The 26,919-nt window shown below is 41.3% G+C and overlaps 1 pseudogene; it reads left to right on the plus strand.

Moving 5' to 3' along the window:
- The first annotated feature begins 145 nt into the window (after nucleotides 1-145).
- LOC138807376 (chromodomain Y-like protein) overlaps nucleotides 146-26,919 on the plus strand; it is an 85,043-nt pseudogene continuing 58,269 nt past the window's right edge.

Here is a 26,919-nt window from a genome sequence, read left to right on the forward strand (position 1 = left end):
ACAAGGTTCTGGTATTGACAGTCTTGTGTTGATATGTGCGGTGATTGCAACCAGCTTCTGGTCTAATTCTGAGATGACAGTGGGAGAGAAATGGTGATAGGACATCATGGACCACTATGGTTTCAAACCCTTTGCAGGTACATCTCCATTCATGGATGTGCTATCAGCCAACATACAGATGTCTGTTAAAGGGGTGATGGCCGGGAAAAGGAAATTTATTGGCCACAGATGAGACCAGCCTTTGGACAAGTGGTTGCCTTTCAGTGTGAGGCAAAGAGTACCTACCTATACAGAGATATTTTTCAGGAAGCAAGATAATTCACTCACATCTTCTTATCCACAAAATAATCTGAGAATAACTCTGGAATCCCAGAGGTGGGAGTTATGTGCTTTGCATTTCTACACGACTGCTTTGCTTCATGGCTCTTTATGCTCTTCTGAAACCTCCTTCTGAGCTGGCCCACAATGTGCCCAGGAGGCAGGAATCAAAGGGGACTTGGAAGCTTGGCTGCTAATCACTCTGGCCACACTGACTTGGGGCTGTAGGCATGTGCTGGGGATCTGCTCTATTCTAATGGTATGGGCTCCAGTGGGAGCTTTGGTTCTTACCAGGAGAAGTTAACAGTACCTCTGTTTTTGAGCCATCTCCCAGGTCAGGATGTCTTTATATGCAAAGGCTTGAGCTTTGCCATATCTCTCATCATGACAGGTTCTTTCTTTCTTTCTTTCTTTCTTTCTTTCTTTCTTTCTTTCTTTCTTTCTTTCTTTCTTTCTTTCTTTCTTTCTGTCTTTCTTCCTTCCTTCCTTCCTTCCTTCCTTCCTTCCTTCCTTCCTTTCTTTCTTTCTTTCTTTCTTTCTTTCTTTCTTTCTTTCTTTCTTTCTTTCTTTCTTTCTTTCTTTCTTTCTTTCTTTCTTTCTTTCTTTCTTTTTCTTTATTTTGTTGGTCATGGGACTTGAACTCTAGGCCTAGGGGCTGTCTCTCTGTTCTTCAGCTCAAGTCTAGCTTTCTATCACTTGAGCCACAGTGCCACTTCCAGTTTTCTGGTGGTTTCTTGGAGATAAGTGTCTCAAGGCCTTTCCTGCCCAAGCTGGTTTTTTACTGGCATACTCAGATCTCTGCCTCCTGAGTAGCTAGGTTTATAGTCAAGGGCCACTGGTGCCCAGTTTGACAGGTTAATTATTTGCTAAACATAACAATGGCTGCATTCTGTCCTGGGAGAAGTTTCCCTATCATCCTACAACACTGATGGTCTTAGTGTTGTGGCAGAGCACACAGCAAGGGGGCTTTCTATGCATGCATATTGACTAATACCTGAAAAGGCAGCTTGCAAAGGCCAAGGAGATTGTTGTTGAAGAGATTGTTGTTCAAAAGCCCCTAGTGCTAGGAAGGCTCTGGAAATGCATACATCTCAACTTGCACTGGGCATTTCCAAATTTTAAGTTCTAGTGTTGTTTCTTTTCCTTTGTACACAGCTTGAGTAGGTTGTTCCAGACAAGGAAAGCTACCTACAGAAGGTCTGTGTGCTAGCTACACTCATACAGAACAAGCAGTTCAGGGCTTGATTTTTGGTACATTTTTAGACTGCAATCTCTTCACTGGTGAGGTTTTTTAATGTTTCCAAGATCATTTTAAATGATTTTTTGCCCTCTCACCATATCACTTAGGTTTCTATCCTAAGCTAAATCAGCAACAACAATAACAAAAACAACAGACTGGACTCACTTGTAAAGTAGTTAAAAGTGCCACCTGCTGTTCAAACTGCAGAAATACCCATTTCTTGTAACCTTCAGAGAAACAAAGGCTTTCTTTTTATTATTATGATTATTATTGTGAAAATACCATACAGAGGGGTCTTTAAAATGCTTATAGTAGTCTGTACCCAAAGTGGTCCTTATCATTGGAACTTATGGTGACTTCACGGTGATAAAAGAAGTCCTGAGTGCCCTGAAAACAGCCACTGCCGATGACAGCAGGTCTATCTCAGTGCACCCGGCAGCATCTTCTATTGTGGCCTGGACTTAATTTACTTCATAGACCATCTCACAGATGATAGAAAGAGAAAAGGCACCAAGATGGCAGATGCAATCAGGTTTGCAGAGCCAATGTGTTTGCATCGGGGTTGGGGTTAGTTTTCCAAGTACTAGAACTGAAGATCACAGCCCTGCATAGGCTTCAATGTCAGTCATTTAAGTCAGTTGACTCAATTAACTCATCTGCTCTTTCTATGAGTCTGACATTAATGACTGCTTATCAGAGGCCAACAACTGAAACCCAGCAAGTGCTCGGCATGTTGGCTAAGAGTGCTGTATAGATAATGTACAGCTGCATGGTACTTGTGCTGTACACTTCTCCTATGCTTCCCCAAATTCTAAATATTTCTAGTAGAGAGGAAAAAAGCTGAATCAGCTAATGAACACATCTTACATCTGTTGGGTTGTTTTAATAGTACTATGATTTGATTGGACTCAAAGCCTCATACATGCTAGGCATGCATTCTACCACACCTCCTGCCCCCTTTTTGCTTTAAGTATTTTAAGTAATTTTTGGGCTTTGCTCTTCCCTCACATACACCTCCCACAGAGCTGGGATTTCAGGAATGAACCACCTAGCCAGAATAATTTGTTGAGATAAGGTCTGCTTGCTAAAACTTTGCCTAGACTAGCCTTGGATCTCAGTCTCCCCCATCTCTATTATTCCCCAAAATAACATACCTATGGTTTGAAATATTATAATCCCATTATTATTCTGAGTTCTCAGATGTGGTGCTAGAAGGCATTGCCTTCTTACTTGACTTGAAATTATAAACCTTCATCAGTGGACATAATTCTGCTCTAGACTATCAGAACCTCATATCAAAGTGTAGACACTGCTCATTGTTAAATCATAGTTCAGGATATGTTGCATGTCTTTAAGCCTCACTTTTTACACACACACACACACACACACACACACACACATGCACACACATACACACAAACACACACACATACCATTGTCTTCAGTGGTGACTTTGTACATCTTCTGTGAGACCACCTGAGTTCTCTCTTATGCATCTTAGAGCTTTTCTTACCAATCTTGCTGCTCTCCAGTCTTCTCCCTCCTCAGGTGTCCAGTCTCTGCCCTTGACAGTGGCTGAGAAAAGATAGATACAGATATTTAAGTAGAAACCTCATCTCTTGCACTTTTGGGTGATTTTAGATGCTTGTTTTCATCAGATCCTCACTCCTATTACTTCTCCCAGCCTCCCAATGCCATGTCCTTCTCCTGGATTCCACAGAAGGCTCAGCTGATATTATAGGAAACTGAAACATTGTGCTTCTGTGAAACCTGCATTGCTGCTGCTTTGAGTAAATGTATTTTTATCAGCAATAATTTTGCTTAATGGAATATGGGAGAATCAGAAAAAACTACTTATTTAAAGCAGTTTCACTTAACCTTTCTCTTACTCAGTTTATTTAAATTAACTTTATATGCCTATGAGGGACATTACACAAAACAATCTTTCTATGTATTGTATTTTTGCTTGTTTCTGTGGTATCATGACTCAAATTCCTTAAACTTTTTGAGGCAAAGATCTTCATTGTGGCAAATATTCAGAATGGAAGGAAAGGGAAGTCAGAATGGAGATCAATTAACATCTTACATCATCCCATCATCCACTGTCCAGGGCTGCTATTTCCACTATTGGAATTGATGATACCCAGTTTGTAGATTCATTGTCATGAAATGGCCCTTACATCATTGATAAAACTGAGTATCTTGGGTTCCCTTTATAGCATTGGACTTTTGATGTCTGCATACTATGTGTCTGAAGGACCCAAGAGCAAGCTTATCTCCACAGAAGTGAGGTCTCCTCTCATGATAGAGTGAGATAATGTGCAGACTTTCCAAAGGAAGAGGCTATTACTCAGCACTCCTATATTACAGGATTTGGAGAGAGAACAAAACAAACCCGTAAACTGGCCCTAGAACTTGACCTCTTCCTACTCATTCCTTTCTTCTTCAGATAATAAAGTTGAGTAAGCTGAGGAAGGAAGCACACTACCTCCTAATTCAAATTTTGTTGCCTGGTTTCTCCAGACAATTCCTACACCCTTCCATGAGGGTTTGACCTAACATCTGATCTTGTCAAGTGTCTTCTCAGAAGGAATTCTATTGAATAATAATGTCTTCAAAAACTAACTTTGTGGAAAATCTTTCCTTCCCTTCCATATCTAAGACAGCCTTTAACTCAGTTCACAGATAATCCAGTGGGAACAAATACAAATTGAGTATGCTGCATTGTACACCTATTAATGTTTATGGGCTTTAATATTAAGTTTTAAAAGATAAGTATAAAAACCAGGAGCCTGCTGGTTCATGCCTGTAATCCTAGCTACTCAGGGTGCTGAAATCTGAGGATTGTAGTTTGAAGCCAGCTGAGACAAGAAAGTCCATGAGACTCTTATCTCCAATAAACTACTAAGAAAAAGCTGGAAGTGGTGTTGGGATTTAGTTGGTAGAACACTAGCCTTGAGCACAAAGAGGCTCAGAGACAGTGCACAGGCCCTATGTTCAAGCCCCATGGCTAGCAAACACAACCGCATGTATACTTAACAAAACTGTACACATTTCCTCTTTAGGTCCATCATGATCTCCTACCACTAGCCACACTGCCGCTGGATTTTTGTAGTTCATGATCGTACAGCTTTGTGGACTGGAGAGGTCTCTCCTGACAGGTTATTTCTAGAAAGATTTGGTGGGTGGCTGTGTTTTAACAAACTGAGTTTCTGTTCAACTCATGTTTACAAATGAGTTTACACATCATCATTGCACCCTTCCTCTGAGCAGGGCTGCTGATGAATTTAGCATGGACCTCTGAAATAGAGACATAATTTCATTTGACATTATTATCATTCCAGGCAAAAATTGAAATTCCAGTTATAAAACAATGTATCAATCCTATTGAAATCCTGGTATTGATTATCCTCAAAGACTTTGAAACCAGAATTTTTTTTAATCTTGAAAATGTAGTACAGAGGGGTTACAATTACACGAGCAAGGTAATGAGTACATTTCTTTTTTGGGGGGTGGGGAGTCCGGTCGTGGGCCTGAACTCTGGGCCTGGTCGCTGTCCCTCAGCATTTCACCTCAAGGCTAGCGCTCAACCACTTGAGCCACAGCACCACTTCCAGCTTTTTATTTCTGCTTCTGTGGTGCTGAGGAATCAAACCCAGGGCCTCATGCATGCAAGGCAAGCTCTGTACCACTGAGCCACCTTCCCAGCCCAAATGAGTACATTTCTTATCAAGCATTGTTCCCTCCTCCTTTGTTTCCCTTACCATCCCTTCCCATCTCCCTCCCCATACCACGCCAGAGTTGTAAAATTCATTTTTCGACATAACATCTTGTACATCTCATTGTTGCAATGGGTTCACCTGTATCCCTGTTTAAACAATTTGTTTTTTTCCCTTCCCCTCCACAAATTATAGCAACATCAAATACAGTGAAAACAGGGATTATACTGAGGAGGAGGGACATAAAAAACACAAAACAATCATCTTATAAATATGTTTAAAACAATAGCAAGAAAGAAAAAATATGAGTCCTTATCTTGGGATTCATTTCACCTAACATCAACTCCTCTGAACATTTCTGCTTGTCTCAGACATATACTAGTCATTGCAAATAAGGGAAACCATGGGACCTGTGTTTCTTTGGGCTTGAGATGAGAATTTTTTATGTATGTACAAATATATCATGGGAGAAGCATGGAATCATGGACAGTTTTTTTATTCTTATGTTTTCATGTACCACAGCTTTATCGTTAAACTCCATTGTGAGCTTTCAAATAATGCCTTGGGCCATCTCATTTAGAAACCTTAGATATTAGTGTGGCTTATTCTTTTAAAGGATCAATTCTTGCATAATGCAAAACATTACTTACCTTGGGGGCAATTGGCAAGGCTGAGATGAGGTTGGCCTCACCTAATGGACTACACCTCACACCAATTGCTGGAATCTGCATCTGCAAGCCCTGTTCTCCTGTGTTCCTTACAAACCTCCCAACCTCCCTCCTTACAATATAATCTAGCTGGAAGCAGTGACTCACATCTGTAATTCTAGCTACTCAAAAGTCTGAGATACATCCAGAGGATTTGTGTTAAGACCAGATCAATTAGAAAAGTCTGTTAAAATTGAGCCTCCAATGATTAGTACAAACAGGACTGAAAGTGTGATTCAAGTATTCAAGTGCCAGCCAACTAAGCAGAAGACCCTGAATTCAACTGCAGGACTTGCACAGGGGTGGGGGGGGGAAGGGAGGGGGAGGGGAGATGCAGCACTATATTCAATCTTGATCGTATTCAGAGGATGAGGAACTAGTAGGAAGTGCCTCAATAGCTGTTGTCAGTCAAGCTCTGGCTTAGAACTCTGTATATGAAAAGTTTTAGTTATTCTTCAATGGTCAGGCTCAAACTACCTATAAAAAAATCACTTTATATGTATGCAGGTATAAGTTTATGCTTTGATCTACTCTGTGAAATCAGAACAAGAGACTACCTCTGAAAACAGAATCAGCTGTATGGTGGGGAGGAAGAAGCAGATTCCCTATATAGTATAGCATCAACCTCCCTGGAACTACAAAGCCTATAAAACAAACTCCAGCACAGCATTGGTTGTGTTTTATGGCAAGTTCTTGTCCCCTGCAAAGGCCTCCCTCTCCCATGTCTGCTTTGCTCTCCAATTTCCTGTGGCAGTAGCATCCAACAACACATAATGGGATACAGGCATTGAGATGCTTGCTGATCTTTATTTCCAACCTTATGTCTTAAATTAGCTTATCTCCATGTCCATAAGTTAATTTAGTCCAGTTTATAAGACCTAAGAAAATACGTGTTTCCAATTCAATGTGTAAAGTCTTCTTGCAGGGGCAGGTTATATCCCTTAGTCAATAACCCTTCAGTCAGTACCAGACAATCTTAGTGCCAAGTTCACTCTGAATTTTCCCTTTTCTTGGATACAAGAACTCCCTAAAGTCAGTATGATCCTTGGGTCTTCAAAGAGAGAAAGTTGGAAATGCTATATGCAATAGTCAGAGTGGCCAAGAGCCACTGTAAATATGAAAGCCCTTCTGGCTATGTCACCTACAACTGGTGGTAGCAGCGACACCTGTGTAATATCCAGGCTGTAGGTAAGCCTTTACAACCTGCAGCAGGTAGATCCACAGTCTACCTTTTCTGGGAGGAGGCTTTTTAAGAAATCTTAATTTTTATGATTTGCATAGTTTCTGCTTGGCAACTTCCAATCTAGAATAGATTTTTGTCATCTGCTCACATATGCAATGTTTTTACTTTTCCCTGTGTACTTTTTTTAACTTTAGAAACTTAGTAAATACTTTCATCCAGTTTAAGAAGCCTAATTTTGTAGCAGTAAAAGGCCCAGCCATTGGACTAGGAGCAGCCACATGGCCTCTTTGTGATGTGGTTTGGACCAAGGAAAAGTCTTGGTTCCAAACACCTTGTACCCCCATAGGACAGAATCCAGATGGCTGCTCTACTGATATCTTTCCCAAGGATATGGGAGGCACATCTGTGAGCACCTTGGTTAAAAACTTATTTTAGACAATGTCCTAAGAACCTGTGCTTTGGGTGTTGTTTCACTCAGGGTATCTTGTGTGTTCTCTGGGGACATTTCATCAAACCCACTTGGTTCATGTAGTGCTGTAATACTTCCCAGGAGAAGGCCTTTCCTCCCATGAGGAGCCTCCAGATTTACCTAAATCACACTGATACCCAGTTTTCAATCAAGAATTTTCTTTTACTTCACTTTAAAATCTGCCCTTTTAAAGTGGCAGTGGGAGGCCATGCACTAGTGGCTCACACACTAGCCTTTTGGGAGGCTGATACCAGAATTGCAGTTTGAAGCCATTGTAGGCAGAGAAACCCAAGAGATTCTTATTGCAATTAGCCTGGAAAAAGCCACTAGGGATCAGTGGCTGGAATGGTAGAGTGCCAGCTTTGAACAAAAAAGAGCTAGGTAAAGAGCCAAAGGCCCTGAGTTCAAGTCCTATTATACACAATATCCCCTGCACCCGTACCCACACACCTTCCCCAACAAACACACAAAGCAATTAGGGAGCAAACTTGCACAAATAAAAGAAGCAGGGAGAGGGGTTCAGTATAATTTTGTGGCTCATTTTTTTCACTATTTAAATTGGTCCATTCATGATGAGAGATTGTGTTTGTGTTTTCTCAATTACATATACCTTGTTCCTTAGTTCTAGAGACAGACTGAGAGTGTTGGCAGAGAGGAGAATCCACAAAGATTGAATTCTGTTGAAGAGAGGGACTGGATGTCAGATTGGATAGGGGACAAGTGCAACTCCTCCAGCTCCACCACTGAGTGTCCCATAGTTTGACCTGGCCATTGGCATGATGCTGTCTTTGTACCCATCAGTGTGGGGAGTTCAGGAAGACCATTGTGTCATGGAAAATGACTGTAGCTGAGGGAGTTGCGGAAGGAACTGACAGCCCACAGCTGAAGTAACAGGATCTCCGTTTGGGGTTCACAGCTAAGTTTACTTCCTCATGTAGAAATATCCAGTATCCAAGGGTATCACTTGCTTGGGGAGCCTACAATGAGGGGAGATAGTACAATTTCAGGCAATCTTGGGAGCAATTAGAGTACAATGAAGAAGAAAATGTGTGTCTCCTCTCTGAAATTCCAGAGGGTAAGAGCAACTGAGGAGAGGAAGCTGTCAGTCACTGCTGAGTTGGTAGGGTTGAGAAGGAAGGCACATTGGAGCTGGGAGTCACATGTGTAATCCTAACTATTTAAGATGCTGAGATTTGGATGATCATTATTCAGGGCCAGCCCAAGCCAAAAACTGGGTGACATCTCCTCTTAAGCTATCAATTAATATCAACTTCACTACAACAGGAAGCTTAAAATAGGTGAGTCCAGGCCCAGGCATGTACCTGGATAGGAAGCAAGACCATAACTAAAAAATGAGCAGCACAAAATAGGCATATAGCTCACCTACCTAGCAAGTACAATACTCTGAGTTCTAACACGAGTACCATGAACAAGGTTAAGCATGGTGACCTCGGTGCCCCAGTGTGATTCACTGAGATTGCTGCAGCATCTGTTGCTCTGTAGGCTCCTGCCAAAGAGGAACAGTCCATCGACATCCCTCAATCTATGCCTACCAAGAGAGCAAATGCTGAGCAGAACCCCTCACGATGGCCAAGGATGGAGGTTTAGTTGGAACTTTGGCCCCTCAAAGGGGAGGAGAGCAACGATCTGCAGGACCAGATGGACTCCTGAGTGAGAGAAGGGCAGAAGGAGGCAATGTTGAGGTTGGTACGGGGTTTGTGTTTAATGACTAATATGGATTCAGTGGAAATGTTCTGACTTTGATTAACATGTTTTATGACATGTGAATCAAGGGAGAGCTAGGGCAGTGAGGGAAACACACTTGTGTAAATTTTCCATAGGTTGAAACTTACTCTAAAGTCTAAGTTGTTTTTGAAAACTGAAATGTAGAGAAGTTGATAAAAGAGCACAGCTGCCCAGTACTGGCACTGTTCTCTGTAGATTTACCTGCCCTATCCATCCCTCTACTGGTGGGTACTTGTCCCCAGGGTGCCTCATACCCCATCCCAGTGTGCTGCTCAATCCAGAACAGCTGCTGTTGGGCAGGGAGGATCAGGAAACCCTGATGCACTCATGTGCCAACAGTGCCTCCTTCCCTTGGAGGCACAACACAATCCAGAGCTCTGCAGCACCCTATCATTGCTATGAATTGGAGTCTCCAACACTTGGGCTTTGCCTGCATTATTCCCCCACACCTCTAGACCAGCCTTTTGGGGACTTCTGAGACCTGGAGGATAAGAAAGGGAGGCCTGGAGGCAGCATCTCTTCCCATTGGAGCACTGAGTTTGCCACAAGGACCTAACAGGCTGAGAATCTTGGGAATGAACAATGCAGGGTGGCTAAACTTTGATACTCTCTGCTAACATGTCAGGCATTTACTGACATTTATATTCTAGCCCTCTGTGTCCACCAAACCATGGCCATTTGGGGTGTGTGTGTATGTCTGATAAGTCAGAAAGTGATTGCTAGCAAACAAGAATGACCAGTGCTAATGGGTTCATATGGTTGACTGTACTGGCCCTTTATGAGAGATCTCTGGTAGATCTGAATGTGATGTTGCAGTTGACAATTCTTTCCATCAACCCATCCCTCTATTTATCATTCAATTCACATCCTACTCCCTACTTTTCCAGCTCTCTGACCAGCAGTCCAGGTTAACACTCAGTACTGTTCAGCCCCAATACTTTGACATCAAGTAGATGACCAGTGCAGTCCCATTTGGGGTTATTTTCCTCTTCTTGTCACTATAGGATGATACTGTAAGAAAGTGGCCAGTCCCCTCCTTGGCTTGCATACCCACACTGTCTGACCACAACAAATCAATTTCTATAAGCTCATAAGTTCTTAGTAAGTATGAAGGTGTCTTCTCAGAAATTGCATGCCATGTTTTAGGCTCCTGTCTTTCTTCACCTGTAGCCTAGCATACCTTCCTTGGGCAGATTACTGAGTTTTTCTGAAACTTTGCCAGCAATTTGAGAAGAGTAAGGGTTGGACTCAGGTCTCAGCCTCCTACTTTCCTGATATCCAGGAGTCCCACACGTACAAGAGAGTATTCTGCCCTCACCTGGGATGTCCATGTTTAGCACATGATGGTATCGCATCAGGTCCCATAGTGGTCCACCTGGCATTGAAATGCTTTTTTGTCCATTTTACTATGCTGTGTCCACCTATCCCTACCTGATTAAGGGTAGATCTTTAAGCTCATTGTGAGTTATTATTGAAGAAGGTGACTTGCTAGCAATTAAATGCTAATTCTACCACTAAAGAATCCTTATTTCCAGGAAAATGTTAAGATCATTGTAAACAATAATCTGGGGGAATGTGTGGAGGTGCAATGGTATGGGAGGATGAGGGTCAACTAGAGGAAAGACTAAGTAAATATGGATAGGTAAACACCATCAAACCAAATGACATTTTGGAAGTGGAATCTTTGTAATGAATGTTGACAGTGGTAGAATTCTTGATGGTTCATTGTGTTTGGAAAGATAAAAATTGGTTTGAAGTCTCTGCAACATAAGCATGTGCAACTTAATATTATCAGTGTACACAACAAGTGCACGAGTACGTGAAGTTGTACACATACACACACATACACAAAGTTGGAATTGAAGAGATGTTATTAGTACAGACCTAGGACTAAAGGACCTGTGCTACAAGCAGCACAAGGTGACCTATACTATGACAGCTCTTGCTCATATTGTATGCTCACCGTAAGCCATACTTCCAGCCCTTCTTTTGCGATTATTTTGAAGGTGGGATCTCAAGACTTTTCTGCTTAGGCTGGTCTCAGAGCCACCATCCTCCAGATTTAAGCCTACCTATTAGCTAAGATCACAGCTATGAGCCACCAATCCTGGCCCACTGCTTGTGTGTTTAAGTGGAAAATGGTTAACAGGGGGCTGGGAAGGTGGTTCAGTGGTAGAGTGCTTGCCTTGCATGCATGAGGCCCTGGGTTCGATTCCCCAGCACCACATAAGCAAAAAGAAAAAAAGCCAGAAGTGGCGCTGTGGCTCAAATGGTAGAGCACTAGCCTTGAGCTGAAGAGCTGAGGGACAGCGCCCAGGCCCAGAGTTCAGGCCCTACAACCGGACCAAAAAAAAAAAGAGAGAAAGAAAAGAAAAGAAAAGAAAATGGTTAACAGCCTTGAATCAGTCATGTCATTCACACTCTTGGCAAAATTCAGGAACTCCTTTTATTGTCTTGCACATCCAGTCATTTGGAAAAGTGAAAAGCACAAGTCAGGAAAGACTCCCTAGTAACAAACAGATGTGTATGGAGCTAGCTGGGAAGATGGACCACCATGACAGTGTGCTGGCTAGAGACAGATGGCTCCAGTTAGACCAGATGGAGAGAACCAGATAAGGGCATGAATAGAATGTAATGGAAGAGAACGATGTTAGAGCTATTGGCTGACTTTCAAAGGGCAGAAAACAAAAAGAAATAATGAGACTAGGCATGGTGGTACATGCCTATGATCTGCATACAAAGGTAGCTTAGCCCAAAGTCCTACTTAGATTAGACCCTATCTCAAAAAAGAGAAGTTACTGAGAGAACAGAGTGGAACCACTATCACTGAGTTATCTGGGAAAATTCAGTGGTCCTAGGGCCCTTCTCCTTTATCCACTCTCACTTGTCTGCCTTAAAAAACTGACTTAATATAAAGAACAAGGTTTAGTGAGATTTCTGATAAATGTTTACTTATAGTAGATCCTTTTCCCCCAAGGAGAGGCTGCTTAGTCAACCTGTGGATTAGCAGAACATTCCACACTCTTCAGATGCTTATGACCTGTCCAAGACTGTGCTCAAATGCCAGCCTCACTTAGGGTGATGTTCAGAACCTTGCAAGGCTTTCTGCTGAGGAACAGGTCCCCTGCCACTGTGTTCATCCTTCTTGCCTCTCTTGAAGGGTGGTGAGTCAGCCATACCCGTGCCCTCCAGCATTAGCTCTTGTGCTATGTGCACTGCGTGGAAGTAAAAAAGCAGTGGAAACTGTAGTGTCCTGTGGGCAATTTTCATGAAGATTTCATCTCTTGAAAAGGGAGACTCTACCCACTGCTTGTTTACCTGAAGCCCAGAAGCTCTGGGTCTGGTTTTCAGCACTGCCAGGGAAACACAGAAGGAAGTCATCATTTCGACCCATTCTCCCCTCCTCACCCTGCATGAGCATCTGGGAGCCTGTTGTTGGAATGGTAAATCCAGACACTTTCCTCTGAAACCAAAATGAAAACCTGGGACAAAATTAAAGTCAGTGTAAAGTGAATAAGCATGTATCGATTTATACACTATTACATGTTGTAAAAACAAAAGAATGTTCACTTCCTTCATGCAGTCATTCGAAGTCATGTGTCAGACTCACTCAGCATGGCAATAATTTTGGGAACATCAAAGTCCTGGCTGCTTTGTCTCTTATAGTTATATCCACATGGTGAAATGTGATATCCAGAAGTAATAGCTCAGCCATTAGAACATGGGCTCTGTCTCAGGAACAAGTCACTTTTTGTAACTCAGAGAGGAAAAGAAACCCCAGACAGCCATTCTATGCCTGGCTCACTTCCATAAGATTAACAATTACTTGGCCTTATTTATGGCTCATTTTCTTGCATATGAAGAGTTCACACATGGGAGCTGGCTTTAGAGGATAGAGTGCAGATAAAGGAAGTTAAAACAATAACCTCAAACACAAAGTAGACCTTTTCTAGTTCACATTTTTGGAGTCCATATGATTCTGAATGAGGTTATGTCTTTCTCATAATAGCTCAACCCATCTGCCCATTGGATCATGACTCTACACAATTCATAATTAGTGTCTACTAGCACATGTGCCACAGGATCTGGGGTTTGTGAGTAACCATCCTCATTGTTGACATTGGGGGATGAGGCTCCCTCTGTCTGCTTGCATCATGTTTCACATCTCAACACTCTCCTTCCTTTCAGGCCAATGAAATGATGCTCAGTGGTTGGAAGCTGACCTCACAGGAGACTTGTGGCAAAGGCCTGGTCTCCCAGGTTTCTGGCCAGGGAAGTCATGGTTCTAGTCATGGAGCTTGCTTCCTGTAATACAGTTGTTCATGTAGTTGTTTCTTTTACATGTTAGTTTTTAAAAAAATAAAACCTTGGGTTGGGAAGGTGGCCTAGTGGTAGAGTGCTTGCCTAGCATGCATGAAGCCCTGAGTTTGATTCTTCAGTAACCACATATCCAGAAAAAGCTGGAAGTGTTGCAGTGGCTCAAGTGTTAGTATGCTAGCTTTAAGCAAAAAATGCTTAGGGACAGTGCACAGGCACTGAGTTCAGGCCCCAGGAATTGCAAAAGTGAACAAATTGTCGATCAGCTTTTACCACTTCAGGCCATAAAAAAGGGTAACAAGGCTCAGGACTGTTGCTACAAGAGTTCATGTCTTCCCACAAACAGAGGGATAAGGCTCCTGTCTCTCACTTTCCAGTACCCAGAAAACCCTAAAATGGTGAATGGATCAATAAAATGTGGTATACATGTATGAGGTTACACATATATATATATATGTATGTATGTATGTATGTATGAGGTTACATACATATATATGTATGTATGTATGAGGTTACATACATGTATACCACATTTTATATACATATATGTATATATAGATATAAATATATATATACATATATATGTGTGTATATGTACATATATACATATATATATAAATGTATGTATGAACACACACACACACACACACACACACACACACAAACAGAGAGAAATCCCACTCATCCATCAGAGAGCATGATAGACTACCATTTGTAATAATGTGGAAAGACTGGGAAAGAATTATATTATGGGAAGTAATCCAGACCCAGAGAACACAAGCTGCATGGTTTCCCTTATTTGTGGCTGCTAGAATGTTCCAATAAACTCAAAAGCAAATACATTCAGTTGTATGCTAATAGTTACAGATGAATTAACTGAAGTATAGTAGACTCAATGAAGAGCAGAAATAGTGTGGTATTTTTTCCTCTAAAGAAATGTTTAATGGTCTGCCAAGAAAACAAAAACTCTCAAAGTTTGTCTGGCAATCCATTCACTTGTTAATAACTTAGTAATTAAGGATGCTCTCACCAGAGTGGGCAAGAGTAAACGTAGTAGTCACACACATTTTTTGACTAAAATTCCAAAGCTTACTGACATCACAAATAAATGTATCATGTTTAAAATTTTAATCTATTTCTATTTCCTGACTTGCCACACCAAGAATTATTGTTTTACAAGGGAATATGAAATAAAAACATCCATTTGTGGAAATGAACATGAGATTAGTTGTTCTTTCTTAGAAGTTTGTCTCAATGAAAACAAAGAATTAAACTTAAATGCTGAGGAAAATAAATGTTATTACTTCATTATACCATAAAAGAATGTAAACTGTGAGCAAGGTAAATATGACAGGCAAAAATAAGGCAAATAATAGAGTTTCAGTGAAGTAAATTTCTTTTTTCTCATTGCTATCTAAAACTCTCCATCTCTGTGTTCTTCTAGTACACAGCTGAGAATCTTGCAGACCTCTTAAGGACCAGAGCAGAATGGACAATCTCCACACAGGCCAGATGAACACAGTGAGTTGACAAGTACCCAAGGAGTGGGTGTTTCAATATGGAAAACTGTTGGAATAATTATTGTTTCCTCATAATCCAGACAAATGTTCACGCCAAGGTCCAAAAATGTCGAAGTCAGGCTTATAAAGGCCACAGGTGAAAAAGAAATAATCTAACATGGAAGTTAAATGTTTCAAACAGGAATGTGGTAATGCATGACTGTAATCCTAGAACTCTGGAATGTGAGGCAGGAGGATCTTCATTTTTAGTCCAGCTAGGCAATAAAGTCAGGTCCTGCCTTAGGAAGCTCAGGTTTCCTACTATCACTTGCCAAAGAATAACTACTTGCACTAGAAGCACCATCTGAAATTTCCATGGCACCCTCTTCATCTTCACATTCACTGCTTTTACTGGTTTCTTCTCTGTCACTGTCCATTTTCTAGTCAATCAACTGCAGTTCATCTCCCTTGGCCCTATCTTCTTTCTGTACACAAATTGTTCCTGCCAATAGTTCCAATCCCATTGTTTCTCTGTATTTTAAACAGTGTCCTATCTTCATCTGATTGATCATTTTCACTGGATCTCCATGGTATACTTGTGAGCTCAATTACTAGATGTGGTTGTTTCTTTGGTCTTGGAGATAATTCAATATTTCAATAATTCAATATTTCAGATGTCTTGAAATTCCTCTACAAACTTGAGCCATGCTTCAGAGAGGGAAGCATCAGCTGTGCCCACTTTCCTAAGACTTGTTCTTCTGACCTGTGGTGGACTCTTTTGAAAAGGATGGGTACTCTATGTCCCACTTCCTTTTCCACTTGGATCTGCTGGTGCCATCACCAGAGACATAGTATCAGCCTATGAGAGAATAAGACAAAAACCAATAAAGGAATCACAAGGAAAGTATATGGTGTTCAGTGTGAAAATAGAAAATTCATAGTGAAGCAAAACTTATGCAGGTCAAACCTCCATTTTCAGAGGCCATGAAGGTCAAGCCATCATACTAGTTCTTCATGTCTGTGTGTAACATATATCCTCATGCTCTTCTGTGGTCATGTAGATCATACAGACCACCAGGAGTCACTGGAAGTACAGGACACATTGGTGCAGGGGTGGAGGGGTTCTCCTGGAGGCCTTTTTTGGCACTGACAGGCCAGCGATGAGGGCAAGAAGGAGGCAGCAGTAGTTACAGGGATTACTGCCAATTATTAGATATTAAATTATGTCTCCATTTAATGATGTGTCCCAGTTGAACAATTAATAAAGCATTAATTAATAATTACTCAATATCCCATTATTGTTTATCATATATGTACATATACACATATATATTTACATATTTTATAGAATGAGACAGATGTCTTATATAATTAAATTATGCATCATGTGTCACTACCTATTATTCGATATTTAATTATGTCTCCATGTAATTTTTTATTCTGGTAATGCTTAATAAAATATTAATAAAACTTAATACACTTCCTATAATTGTTGCATCTAATTTAATATAGAATGATTCACTAATTCAACCCTTTATCATTTATTGTATTGACAATTATTCCACCTATGACATTTATTACATTTATGACATCCTATTACATAGCATATAGATTTGCATCCAAATTATACATCCTACCTGACACTCAGCACTTTCAAAGAAAAAGAAAACATGTCATGCTTAGCTTCTCACTCCAAGATTATACTTTTGGCAGTGCTGGGATCTAAATTCAGGGCCTAGAAGTTCATGAATGGGTGATAGTAAGCACAGCAGCCAATTCAGCTCCTAGCCAGTTGCCAGGCCCTGAAATAGAGCCCCATCTGTTGACTTAATATTGTGCTTAGTGTAGCTATTCATTAAATTTTTTGTTTCATTCATCTATTTGCCATTTATTTTATTGACTGTTATTACACATGGAATATTTATTACATTTATTACAGAGGATATAGATTTGCCTGTGTATGAAACTTCACATCTGACATCCAGGACTTTCACAGAAAAGGAAAACATGTGTCACCATGGGCTTCTTACTCCACAATTCAATTTTTGTGAGTGCTGGCATCTGAACTCACAGCCTACAAGGCCCAATTCATGAATGGGTGAGTGTCAGCATGCCAGCCTGGTGCATATTGAGCCCACAAGTAGTTTCCATCACCTGAGATCGAGCCCCAGGGTTTGAAAAATAAGAACAGATTAACATGCAGATGGTAGTGCACAAATAAATATAGATCTTTATAGAGTGCCAGAGATGTCTATACAATATTCAGTTATATATGCTACATTCCTACCAATTCTTGGGTACTTATTATGCCTCCATGTAATTAATATTGTTTTCATCCTTAATGAATTATTAATTAAATCAACCACTGTCCCAAAATAATTGCATCCATGTAATTAATAGTATTCTTTTAGTGTGCCAAAAATATTCATTAAACTCCATTGGCCTCCTAAAATCACTCTAACCTTGACATTCATAACCTTCCATCAGTATTCCTATGAATAGGAACGAGACTTTTAGGATCTCCCACCATTGGTAAGGGTCAGGACCGGGCTTCCCACCCAGGGCCTATGTTGCCATGTTTGCCTATGGCTTCCCTGATAGCCCGCCAGCCTTCAGCAATGCTAGGTTACTAACACTTTTCAACTGTGTCATTCAGACCCAGGAAGGTCACCTTGCAAAGAAAACAAATGTAAAACTTGCAGCCATATGCAAGTTGCCGAGTTTTTTTTTTCTAGTGTTTTTTTTTTTTTTCCTGTCAGCCTTTGGGGCCCAGGAACCCAGGTTTGGCTGTGGGTCCAGTGGCTGCACCCTAGCCTAGAGTGATTGAAGCTGAGGCAGAGTTGCTGCGACCTGAGTCCAAGCCCTGTGCTTGACAAAATAAAAATGCATACATATATACATACATACATACATACATACATACATATATGCATACATACATACATTAAAATATCTAAAATATTTTTTGAGGCTCCTTGGCTTGGAATTCATGCCCTTTTTTTCTGCCAGGCCTGGGATTTGAACTCAGGGTCTGGGTAAATCTGCAGCATTGTGGGGGAAGGGGGAGATCATCATGCTGGAAGACAAGAAAGTCAGGCCTGTCTCCAGAGCCTGAATTCAAGTCCTAGCACTCGTATACATTTTAAATACATGATTTATATTTACATACACATGTTTACTGCATATTGCAGTTAGTGTAGTTATTCATTTTATTTTGTTTTATTTATTATATATTTTAGTGAGTATGATTACACATATAATATTTTTTACATCCTATTACATAGGACATAGATTTGCCTGTGTATTAGACATCATTCCTGAGACCCCGGATTTTCACCAATTAGGAAAACAAGTGGGACAATTGGCTTCTTCCATCAGGATTAAGTTTTTGGCAGTTCTGTGATTTGAACTCTGGGCCTAGAAGTCCCACTTTATGAATGGGTCAATATTAGCACACCAGTCTGATGCAAGTGAAGTTATCGGGCAACTTTGAGGACCTGAGATCAAGCCCTAGGAGTGGCCACTATATAAACACATAGATGTGTAGATTTCAGTGTATGTGTGTATTTACGTATGTATATGCATCCATAAATGTATGCAGAGACAGATAGACATTTATGTAGATTCTAGTGTATAACTCTATATAAAGTGATGTCTATATCTTACTTTTATATATTCTACTACTACCAATTATTTGGTCTAAAATTATGCCTCCATTAATTAATCACAGTACAAAACTTAATAAATATTAAATTAATCAATGACCTGTATTTATTACATACAAACTTATAGAATGACTAGCTAATCAGTAATTCAATTAGTACATTTCAAACATCCTATTAGTGTTCCTATACATGGAACAATTTTCCTAGGATCTTCAGCAGTGTGTAGGTGCCAGTCCCAGAATCCAACTCAGGGCCTAGGTGTGTGAGTTGAGCTTCACTAACAGCCCACCAGCCTTCAGTCATGCCTGGTCACGTTCAATTTTCAAGCCAAGTCATTGAGACCCAGGATGGTCACAGTGCAAAGGAAACAAGGTAAAACAGTTATGTAAAACCTCCTGGTTTTTTCCTCCTAAATTTGTGTTGGTTTGATTTTTTTTTACCAGTGCTGGGAGTTGAACTTGGGTCCTAGGATCCCTGGATCATCTGTGGGTGTAAAAGCTGCACCCCAGCCTAGAGTAATCATGGTTTAAGGCACAATAAAATGCTTCCTTGAGCAAAAAGAGCTCAGGGAAAATGTCTAGGTTCACAGTTCAAGCCTCAGGACCTGCAACACAAAAAAAGAGCCAGTAACTCCATGTTTCTGTGTATGAATGCACGTATTTCTATAGGTGAACATCCAGATTCTCTATGAAGAAAAGCACCCAGCTAGGAAATTTGCTTTGAATAGAATGATTTCATAGCACAGAGAGGGCTTTCAAAACAGTGCATGTGCCGGGGCTCCCCTCACTGTTCCCAGTGTAGCCTGAATGTTTCTGTGCACCCCAGGCTGCTGGAGGAAGTCTGCCTCATTGCTGGAACAGGCAGACAAAAAGCCTCACTCCTGTACAGCTTTGTAACAATTCATCTGGGGGCAATTGGTGAGGATGAATATGGGTGGGCTCTGAAGTCCAGGAGAAAAAGGTCTCTTTGTACCCCAAGATCTTTCTCTCCCCAGTGCTGTGTTTTGACAGGAAGCTTTCATTTGTGCCACCTCCCATGGCAGGCCTGGGTGATGTCTCTGAGCTCTTCAGCTCAAGCTCTACCACTTGAGCTACAGCACTCCTTCAGGCTTTCTGGTGGTTCACTGGAGATAACCATCTCAAGGAATTTCCTGCCCAGGCTAGTTTGGAATGTGATCCTCAGCTCTCTGCCTCCTGAGTAGCTAGGATGACAGGCACGAGTCAGCAGTGCTGGCTTCCACTTCAAGTTGCTAAGTTGTGAGTAGGAGATAATAGTCTCATGGGACCTTTTGTGTCCGGGATAGTTTTGAACCCAGATCCTCAGATCTCAGCTTCCTGAGTAGGCAGGATGACAGACCTCAGCTACAGATACCTAGGGTCCTTGGCTCTACATGATAGGGCACTAGCCATGAGCCCAATAGGGAAGGGTCAGTGCCTAGACCCTGAGTTCAACATTCACAACCGAGAAAAATAATCCAGGAGAAAACTCATTAGAGTTCAATACATACATAATTTTGGCCCTGACATGGGGACATATTTGAGCCTCAACTTTCTCATGTGCACAATCATCTTACTTGTGGAGCTCTTACAAGGACCAGATGAAAGAATGCACCCCGTGAAGGACTCAGCACAAAATACATCATGAAGTTCTCATCACATAGCTGTATCCCACAAGCTGTCATTAGAATTAGGGTGTTTTCATCAGTATCACCATTCTTTCAGAAACATGTCACAAACTGCACAAAGTTCACATCTAATGGTTTAAAGTGGTGGGGATTTTTGTGTGTGGGGGGGGGAGTTAGCCATGGGGATTGCACTCAAAGTTGGGGCTACTGTCCTAAGATCTTTAGCTCAAGGCTAGAGCTCTAACACTTTGAGCCACAGCTCAGAGTTTCTCAGACTTCCTGCCAGGGCTGGGTTTTAAACCCACCAAAGTCAGATCTCAGACCCCGGGTATCTTAGATGACAGGAGTGAATGAGCCAGTAGCATCTGGTTCCATGGAGCTGGGTTGCAGTGGTTTATCTCTGGCTAAGTCAGGTTAGATGGAAGCTCTCAACACCAGACTGCCAGCTTGCTCTGTGGTGAGGTATTTGCAGTCCTATCCTTATATCATTGTGCTCAGAACATTCTTTTCTTTGGTGCCAGTCTTGGGTCTTGAGTAAGTGTCTAGACACAGTCCCTAAGCTTTTATGCTCAAAGCTAGTGCTCAACTGCTTGAGCGACAGCACGACTTCTGAATTTTTCTGTGCATGTGGTAGTGAGGAATAGAAACCAGGGCTTTGTATGTACTAGGGAGCACTCTACCACTGAGCCCCAGGAGTGACAAGTGTATAAACAAATAAATGTGTAGATTGGTAGATAGATAGATAGATAGATAGATAGATAGATAGATAGATAGATAGATAGATGTATATGTATAAAACAAAAGTGATGCCTGTATATTATGAAATTGCATATATGATATTACTACTAACTATTGGCAACTAAATTATTCCTTCCTTTTTTAAGTATCATGATTGAATACATAATAAAGTAGTAATTGAAAATTAGTTAATGTAGTATAATTGTGTATAATCTTATAATATGAAAATCATACACTAACTTCTAATTTAATTGTTGCTTTCATAACATTCCATTTGTACGGATGTATCATCGGAATGTATTTCTTTGAACCTCCCACCATTCATTAGTGGCAGTCCTGGGATTTGACCTCCAGGCCTAGGTTGCCAGTTTTGGCTATGGCTTCCCTAATAGCCCGCCAAACATCAGCAATGCAAGGTCATTTGCACTTTCTGGGCCTTGTCATTTAGACCCAGGATGGTCACAACACAAAGGAAAAAAATTAGTAAGACCACCTCCTTGAACTTCTCAGTTTTATCCTTCTCCTTATTTTTTTTTTTTTTGCCAGCCCCAGATTTGAACTCGGGTCCTAGGATCCCAGGGTCAGCTGTGGCAGAGGTGCCAAGACCTAAGTGCTTGGCCAAAAAAATAAAATAAAATAAAATAAAATAAAATAAAATAAAATAAAATAAAATAAATAAATAATAAGGCCCTGGCTTGGAATTTACACCATTTTTCTGGCAGGCCTGGGATTTTAACTCAGGGCCTGGGTAACTCTGTGGCATTGTCCTTGAAGATAAGAAATTCAAATCAGGTCCCAGGGCCTGAATTCAAGCCTCAGCACTGGAAAAAATAATATTCATATGTGAGATCTATTTACATACATGGGTTTACTGCGTATGACGTTTACTACCCTTATTTATTTAGTATTGTTACACATATAACACTTCATTTATTACATCATATCACCTAGATTATATTTGCATATGGATTATACATTATACTGAGACCCAGGACTTTCACACAAAAGGAAAAAAAAATGTGTCAAAGTTGGCTTCTTACTCCACGAATAAATATTTGGCCATGCTGGGATTTCAACTCATGGCCTACACTGCCCAATCCATAAATGGGGTCACAGTCTTAGCACACCAGCCTCCAGAAAACAGAGCTGCCAGGAAGTTCTGAAGACCTTTGATCAAGCCACAGTAGTGCCCAATATATACATTAATAGATATGTATATGTATATATGTGTGTGTGTGTGTATATATATGTATATAGATATAGATATATACTGAGAGAGAGGGAATGTGATGATATTAAATTATATATATATATAATTATCGATTATTAGTTATTACATTATGCCACCATTTAATGAAGTATCATGGTTGAATACTTATATACACATTACTTAAAAATTAGTCAAAATCCTTCAATTAGGGGAATCATACCATGGTGCTAGAATGGAAGATATAAATCCAATAATATTTGTGTGGCATTCTAAAATAGAATCACGAATTAACTGCAAATTTAATTATTACTTTTATAATATTTCATTAGCATTCACACGAATAGGAATGAGTTTGTCAGGATCTCCCTCCATTTGTGGGTGGCAATCCTAGCAATCGAACTCCAGGGTAGTTTACATCGTATGCAAACCATTGGAATGACACGGTGAAGATTTCAGATTGTCATGGTTAAAAAAGAACAAGAAAAGAAAGCTAGGTGTCAGCGGCTTCTGCCTGTAATCCTAGCTCCTCAGGAGGCTGAGATATAGAGAATGCCAACTTGAATTCAGCCAGGGCAGGAAAGTAGGCGACACTTATTTCTAAGAGATCACAGGGAAAAAAAAAACATGAGTGGGATCATGACTCAAGTTGCAGAGTACTGCCCTTGAGCAAAAGGAACTCAGGGACAGGGCCTAGGTTCATAGTTCAACCCCAGACCTGCCCCCTGTCCAAAAAAAGGCAGCAGTAACTCCATGTCTCTGTGTATGGATGGATGATGGGCATTCAGTAGGTTGTCCATGCTCAGCCCACCCAACTTGGGCAAGCTGGGACAAGCCCTCAGAGTTCCTAGGCTGTAGGAATGGTCGAAGGTTCTGGATCTATATTATCTATCCCTCTGTAGTATGTGAGCCTAGAACTGTGGGGCCTGGTGGCTCTCATTCATTCATCATTCCTCATTGCCGAGTCACAGACTGGTCCCAAATCTCGGCAAAGATATGAAATAGTCAGCGATTTCTATGCCAAATGGGGTAAGCCAATAAATCCCACCCTCATAACTCCTGTTACAATTCAGCCTTGGGCTGCGAATGTGGCTTAGCGGTAGAGTGCTTACCTAGCACGCACAAAGCTCTGGGTTCGATTTCTCAGTACCACAGAAACAGAGAAAGCCAAAAGTGGCACTGTGGCTAGCCTTGAGCAAAAGAAGCTCAGGAGCATGCCCAGACCCTGAGTTCAAGCCTGATGACCGGCAAAAAAAAAAAAAAAAAAGTGAGCCTGGTGAGACATATTCTTATGGGACTCAAGTGGTAGAGTGCTAGCCTTGAATGAAAAAAACTGAGGGACAGAGCCCAGGACCTGAGTTCAAGCCCTAGTACCAAGATGCACCCACACACACAGGAAGGTGGTAATGATGAGCTGAGTCAGAACTGGGGGAAGTCCTGAGGCATAGTCATAGTAAACTCTCAAGCCAGATCATGTGGTTTCTCCCTAAGTCCTTCTTGGGCTGAGGGGTCTGGGCCAAGGCAGTAAGTTCCAGGGAACCCGCCCCTCCATCCATGCATGGGGCCACAGGACCAAGGAAAAGAACACTACAAATGCTCCTTTGTAGTTGGCCCATGATTGCAGACCTTCATTTGCCCCCAAACACTGGTGAGGAAAGAAGGGCTCTGAGTCCTGGGACTCCAGGTTGCTGCTAGAAGTAGCAGCTAGCTGGCTGTGGATTTGTAAGCACACAAATCTTTCATGAGCCCAACTCAATATCTCCTCCCCCGAGGTGTGCCTGACAGATTTGCACTCTTGTGATCCCTGCATGAGCGGGCATTACCTGCCGTGCCATCTTGCAGCTTTTGCCCCTCCTGGCCCAGATCTCAGCCTCCTGAATAGCTAGGAAAATGAGAGCTTGAGCTATCACTATCCTTCTTGGCAAAAGACAGAGTACCTCTCTACCAGCCTAGCACCCATCTACAGTTACCACTCCTACTCCACCCCTACTCCTCCAGGCTGCAGAGGAGTCATATCCTTCCCTGAGGTCGAAGAAATATGATCAGGTTTGAGCTTTATGCTCTCCACATAGTCAGGGGCTTCTGGGAGCTGAAGTGTACTGTAGTTCAAGTGGTAGAGCACCAATCTTATGTAAACAAGCTAAAGGATACCACCTAGGCTCTGAGTTCAAGCCCCGGTAAATTCACAAACACACACACACACACACACACACACACACACACACACACACACACACACACACACACACACACACACACACAAAGCACACACAAAAACATCCTTAGTAGGTCCCAATGTCTTATACCAGCAATCCTAGCTACGTAAGAAGCTGAGCTCTTAGGATGGCAGCTTGAAGCCAGCCCAGGCAGGAAAGTCTGTGAGACTCTTCTCTCCACTAAACTACTAAAAAAGATGAAAGGTGAGCTGTGGTTCAAGTGGTAGAGTGTTAGCTTTGAGCAAGGGAAGCTCAAGGACAGTGCCTAGGCCCTGAGTTCCAGCTATAAGATTTTTTTAAGACACCCTTTGCCCCCACTCCACCCCCAATCAGGCCATAAATCCAGATTTTGGGCACCCTGGATCTCACTTCCACTCCTGCCACTTTCACAGCACTGCCACAAGTGGTCGGTGTGGGGACAGCACTGGATTAAGAAGTGAACGTAGCATTACAAAGAATTCTAAGAGGGGGGACACAACCTGAAGAAAGCAACCAGGAACTGGGGCCTGCCCCAAACAGGCGTTACTCAAAGTCTAACTGAGCAAGCACAGGAGGAAAGGAAAGAAGAAAAACTTAGGAAAACGGAATGGCAGGGACAACAATGCATCTCTCTATACTTTCTCTTAATATAAGTGGCTGAATTCGCCAATTAAAAGAAAATGAACTGAGGACTGGATCAGAAAACAAGACCCATCCATCTGTTGCCTTCAGGAGACCCACCTCTCAGCCAAACATACAAACAAACTCAGAGTGAAGGGGTGGAAAAGGATCTACCAATCAAACGCCCCCAGTAAGAAAGCAGGTGTAGCTATCCTGATATCTGACAAAATAAGCTTTTCATTAAAATCAGTGCAGAAAGACAAGGACGGACACTACATATCAATAAAGGGAACAATCCAAGAGGAGGATATAACCATCATCAACTTATATGCCCCAAATATTGGTGCACCCAGATATGTCAAACAAATGCTCTCAAACTTACAGAATAAAATAGATCCCAATACGATAATACTAGGAGACTTTAACACACCACTCTCACCAAAGGACAGGTCTACCAACCAGAGTATTGGCAAAGAAGCCACCGAATTAAGAGAGGCCATACTCCAAGCGGAAATAACTGACATCTACCGAGTATTTCACCCTAAAACAACACAGTACACATTCTTCTCAGCAGCTCACGGAACTTTCTCCAAAATAGACCATATCATAGTTCATGCAAGGAACTTAAGCAAATACAAAGGGATCGACATAATCCCCTGTATCCTATCTGACCACAGTGGAATCAAGCTAGCTCTCAATAACAAAGCATACCGCAGAAATTTCTCTAATACATGGAAATTGAACAGCACACTCCTTTACAATGCCTGGATAACAGAAGAGATCAGAGAAGAAATAAAGCATTTCCTACAACTCAATGAAAATGAAAACACCTCACAAAGAAACTTGTGGGACACAGCAAAAGCAGTCCTGAGGGGTAAATTTATTGCCCTCAGTGCCCACATCAAGAGAATGGAGACCAACCAAGTAAATAATCTCATGTTGCAATTAAAACAGCTAGAAAAACAAGAAAAAATGGGACCTAAAGCTACTAGATGAAGCCAGATAACCAAATTAAAAGCAGAGATTAACCAATTAGAAAATCAGAAAACCATAACCAAAATAAACCAAACAAAAAGCTGGTTCTTTGAAAAAATAAACAAAATTGATGGCCCATTGGCTAGATTAATTAAAAAAAGAAGAGAGGAAATGCATATTAATAGGATTAGGGATGCCACGGGAAACATCACAACACGTACCCAAGATATCCAAACAATTCTAACAGACTACTTTCAAAAGCTATACTCTCTAAAGGAAGAAAATTGGGCAGAAATGGATGCATTTTTAGAGAAATACAAGTTGCCCAAACTGAGCAAAGAAGAAGTTAACCAATTAAATAAGCCAATATCCTATAATGAGATACAGGAAGCTATCAAAAGTCTTCCAACAAAAAAAAGCCCAGGACCAGATGGATTCACAGCAGAATTCTATAAGACCTTTAAACAAGAACTAATACCCATACTCCTCAAGCTCTTCAGAGAAATAGAGAAGGAGGGAGCTATCCCAAACTCATTCTACAAAGCCAATATCACACTCATCCCCAAACCAGGCAAAGACCCAACCAAAAAGGAGAATTACAGGCCAATCTCCTTGATGAACACAGATGCAAAGATCCTTAAAAGATTCTAGCTAACAGAATCCAGAAACACATAAAAAAAATAATTCACTATGACC

This window comes from Dipodomys merriami, unplaced genomic scaffold (genome assembly GCF_024711535.1).
Source record: "Dipodomys merriami isolate MVZ:Mamm:240054 unplaced genomic scaffold, mDipMer1.0.p SCAF_101, whole genome shotgun sequence".
In the NCBI taxonomy this organism is placed as follows: Eukaryota; Metazoa; Chordata; class Mammalia; order Rodentia; family Heteromyidae; genus Dipodomys; species Dipodomys merriami.